This window comes from Magnolia sinica, chromosome 2 (genome assembly GCF_029962835.1).
Source record: "Magnolia sinica isolate HGM2019 chromosome 2, MsV1, whole genome shotgun sequence".
NCBI classification, from domain to species: domain Eukaryota; kingdom Viridiplantae; phylum Streptophyta; class Magnoliopsida; order Magnoliales; family Magnoliaceae; genus Magnolia; species Magnolia sinica.
The window spans coordinates 71,837,460-71,842,160 of record NC_080574.1 but is presented as its reverse complement, the minus strand read 5'-3'; the positions used below and the strand labels follow the sequence as shown (position 1 = coordinate 71,842,160).

Below are 4,701 nucleotides of genomic sequence, written 5' to 3'. Positions count from 1 at the left end.
ATTTTTGGCAGTGAAAATTTTCGCTATTAAAAGTCTTGTGATGTTTTTTTAGTGACGAAAATTTTCTTCGTTAAAAATATTGCCTTTGGCAATGATTTGAATTTTTCGCCGATAAAACCCCTCTACCTCGGTGTTTTAGCGACGAACATTTTCGTCGCTAAAAGTTTTTAGCTACGAAAATTTGACTTTTAGCGACGAAACTTTTCGTTGCTAAAAGTAGGATTTCTCACCCAACCAGAATTCTCACGCTCAAACCAATCAACTCCCAACATTGGAGAGTTTTGGGTCATCCAAAGCTGAGACCTTCACGTCAATGGTCTGGATCAAGTTTTATCCAAATCCATATTACAATACGATTAGGTTGGTTATTAAGAAGTCATGTCAATGGTCTGGATCAAGTTTCATCCAAATCCATATTACAATTCAAAATGGGATTCTCAGCCAGATTTACATTTTATTGCAGATTCTCACGTTTCTACAAGTTCGAGGATATACTCTTGTGAGGATGTATGGATGGAATTACAATAGTTTTTGCTTCCCATGACTTTGATGAAGATTCTACCCGAGTAGTGAAGTGGGGCGCAACACCTTTGAATTCAAAGCACCTCTCAGAATGTTCTCCTCTCATCTTCTTTTTTTCTTTTTTTTTTTTATCCCTTACCTTTTCTCTTCCTCTCTTTTATTTTTTGTTGTTTTTGTCACTGATTCTTTTCACTTCTTCCAATTGATACTCTGCTAGAGCCTGATGGATCATACACAGATACTGCACATGTGGCATTTATGTAATTCAAATTAAACCCTTCATATTATGTGTAAAAGCTTAGATGGTCATCAAATAAAGATTGGCCCATTTGATTAAATGACCATTAATATTTTTGTGGATATTTATTGGACAGTTAAAAATGAATCCTATGTATAACTCTCAAAGTACAAAGATAGGGAACATCCATCGACAAAGGGGGTGGTGTTAGTGCAAGTCAAATTCAGTACATTGCACTTTGTGTGTACGTGTAAGTAAGGTACACAGAGGGCAATACGACGTCGGGACTTTAGCAACTGTAAAAGGGTCCTTCTGAAAGATCCAACCGTTAATATAAAGTGCCTGATTGTGGACAGGAAATATTAAAAGAATTGTTAGGTTAAAATATTCCAACCACTTCGTTATGTAGTTATATTCACCGTTCATATTGGGTCAATGGATCTAAGTGCTGACATATGGGAGTATAAGAGAGTTTTGGGTTTGATACACAGCCAGTCCTCATTGGGCTCATAATATATTTCATTTATCTGCTAAAACAAAATTCTAGTAGGCCTTTGATTGTAGCCATATGGTTTTTACGGTTTGTTGCTTGAAAGTGGATGTTGTTTATTATTATTATTATGAAAGAAACTTGTACTGGATAATCGCTGGCTTAATGAAGAGTTAACGACCAAAGTTAACGGCCCCATTGAACTTCACCAAACACAATGAATTCGAGGCAGATATGTCTGCTAAGCTTGCTAATGTAAGTTTATTCTACTAATTCTGTCAAAATACCAGGGTTAGTGGCAGTTCAATCACTTTTTTCATGTTTGGTCTTTCAGATTGAGAAAAAATTTAAAGATTGTTCAATCTATCTAAAGTTGCATAAAGAGAGAGTTAGGGAACTTGAAAGGAAATTGACATCTTTGCAGGAGGTTTGACTTGTTTCTATTTGGACTCATTAAATTTGCATGCTATTCCATTTCTTGTCCTGTTAACATGCTCCATGGATCCATAATTGCCCCAATGAAGGAGTTATGCTCCACCAAAGATCCTGCTGCTGCTAATGAAGAGCGCTACTCTGCTGAAAAATCAACTGTAAGTTCCATGTGAAGTATTTATTTTTAGATCAGTAGAATTCATTTTTTGTTCCAGTTATTTGAAGTTATGGATACAAATTTGTCTTGTGATTATTTATTGATTTTTTTGGTAGTTATGGTTGCATGTGATTATTTATTGATTTTTTTGGTAGTTATGGTTGCATGATCAGTGTGATTATCAGGATGCACTCCATCCACAGTGGGGCAATGTTAGGTATGGTCTAGATTGATGTAAATGTGTGCCATATGTTCTTGGACGAGTTGCAACAACTAAGTAAATTGTGGCAGACACAAACTGTAGTTTAGTCATTTGCTTTTCTTCCAAATTCAAATTCGTAGATTGCACATTTCTTCAGGATTTGAATTGCTATTGTCTCTCTTTCAGGTGTTTATCCATCTATTGAAATGGGCATTGCCTCTTTTTCGAGTGTTTTCTATCTATCTATCTATATGGGTGTTTCTGGTTTTTCAAAATGCCAAAAAAATAGAAAAAGAAAAATCCTGTTGTATTTTTAACTGAGAGCCATTTAAAGAAAAAAACAAATCAAAATTACTTGTATACCATTATAAGTATTGCTCAAAGTTTATAAGCATAACACTGTGGATGTTACTGTTATAAGTTATAACAGCCATTACACATATTTACTTTATTATCTGGTTTTCTTTCAGTGCCACTTGCAATGTCAGATGGCCAATCTGGTGCAGGAATAAGCATAGAAACAGCTGAATGGGCAATGCAAGGTATGTTACTTTGAAACTCTGAGTTGTTTTTTCTGACCAATGTAGAAGTTAAAATACAAGTGCATATTCAGATTTCTTTTTTCTTCATTCTGGTTTAAATAGAGACCTGAAAAGAGTGATAACATCTATAAAATAATCTTATGAAATGGAAGGATTTGAATATTTTCTTTATCAGGAATCCAAACAACATGAGTGGAATGGCAGAACAAGATTCGTGTATCTGACCCCCAATTAATTGTATAAATCTTAGATGGTTTAGGATGTTTCTGCAAGTCTTGTGCATTCTAATTCACTACATACTATCCAGAACCTTATTTGAAGTCTTTTGATTTTGTATTGCACATCCAGACACATTTGAGTCAAGTCAACAATGATTACAAAGAGAAACTTGAGAAGGAAGCATCTGCCAGAAAAGATTTTGAAAATGTTTGGTATTTTGTTGTTTTGTTCATGTAAATAAATATTTAATGGTGCATTTGGAAGCATGCTTAAACTATGTTCTTGAACATTTTGGGGTCACCACCTTTGGATAAGTATGGCATTTGGAAAGCTTAGAAAGAGTAATGCAAGGTATGTTACTACTACCCAAACACAGACAACCGTTTACTAAATAAACACTTTAAACATTATAGAATGAAGCAGTTCACCTTATAAACTCAAATAGTTTATACGTGGGATTCAGGAAACATCCAAACAACTCCAAAGCTTTTCATTCTGCCACTAATGTTTAGTAACCTGGATTTTCAATATACGAAATCTAGAAACTATCTTGGCAAACTGGATTTGGAGGTGTGGATAAGGCATGTACTGCTCTCCATCAGTAACCATTTTGAAAAATACAGCTGTATTAAAGAAGATTTCAAATCCTTGCAAGCGAAGCTTTTAGAGAAGATTTGAGAAGTGGGCAAACACAATATCTTGGCCTGCATCTGGATTTCAATTCCAAATGCCGCAAAATTCAAACTGCCAAATGACCCCTAAATTTATGCTAGGGCAATCAAAGTGACCCACCACAAGATAGACATAGATTTCATTTCTTTCAACAAGTCAACATATGTCCTAATCACTACGAAAGAGATCTGAGACTCAAAATCTAGAGGCCAAGGGTAGATTGGTGTTCAATACGCAATTTCAACTAAGATATGGACCAAGTTTTAAAACCGATGTTTTCGAATTTCACAGGAAAAAAAAGTTTCAGCAATATTAAAAGAAATGACCATAATAACATGCAATAAAAATTGTTGAAAAGTTGGAAAATTCGATAGAACCAACCAAGAGAAAATCATGCATGATTTTAAGGAAAAAAATGCACTCAATGGAAATTTTGGTTTACTTTATGGTAATCATCGATTTTTCTTTTCTGAAAATTCCTCCAATGGAATGGTTAGGCTGTGAAAGAAGCAACAAACGTAATTCCTATCATACAAGAGGTCCCAGTCATTGATAGTGTGCTGTTGGATAAACTGATTTTTGAAAATGAACAAGTGAAGGTGGGATTGCCATCTCAAGGAGTTTTGTGATGAATAGCATAACATTTCAAATTAAAGGATTCTCTGACTCTTCACTGAAGGTTTTTTTTTTTTTAACATTTTCATTGGAGTTTTTTTTTTTCCCTGTTGTTATTCATGATTATTGCCTCCCTTTCTTATAGATTTATTCTTTAATTTTCTTGCTTTCTTTTCCACAGGTTTGGGACATGTCAAAGATTGGTCGACAAGCTGACACTAGTAGGTTCTCACCTTTGAGCCTTCCATACATATTAATCAGTGCCATTATATTGCTGGTTTTCGAAATACTTGGAACCACTCCACTTTGAAAGTACATGTGGACTGCCTTATTAGTGGAGTGGCCTGATATGTGATGGTTTCTGACATTCTGCAATGAGCTTTTCTGAATGCAATTGATATGTGATGCCCTTTGATAGTAATGAGTATTGTCTTGACATTCAAGGATGTTAGACTTGTTTAATGACTTCATCCATGATCTGCATTTCATTTATTTATAAAAAAAAAGAATTTCGTGTGACTCTAGTGTAGAGTTTAGTGGGTTTACTACATACCTGTGGTTGAATGGGCTTCTCATGACTGCTTAATGCACTTGGTGTTTGGGCTACATGGA

The 4,701-nt window shown here is 34.8% G+C and overlaps 1 long non-coding RNA gene across 1 annotated transcript; it reads left to right on the top strand.

The window, feature by feature from the left end:
• Nucleotides 1-1,576: 1,576 nt before the first annotated feature.
• On the top strand, nucleotides 1,577-4,389 carry LOC131229262 (uncharacterized). The gene is made up of 4 exons (XR_009163241.1): nucleotides 1,577-1,840; nucleotides 2,512-2,583; nucleotides 2,932-4,153; nucleotides 4,271-4,389. It is a non-coding gene; the product is annotated as an uncharacterized LOC131229262 (long non-coding RNA).
• Nucleotides 4,390-4,701: the final 312 nt, after the last annotated feature.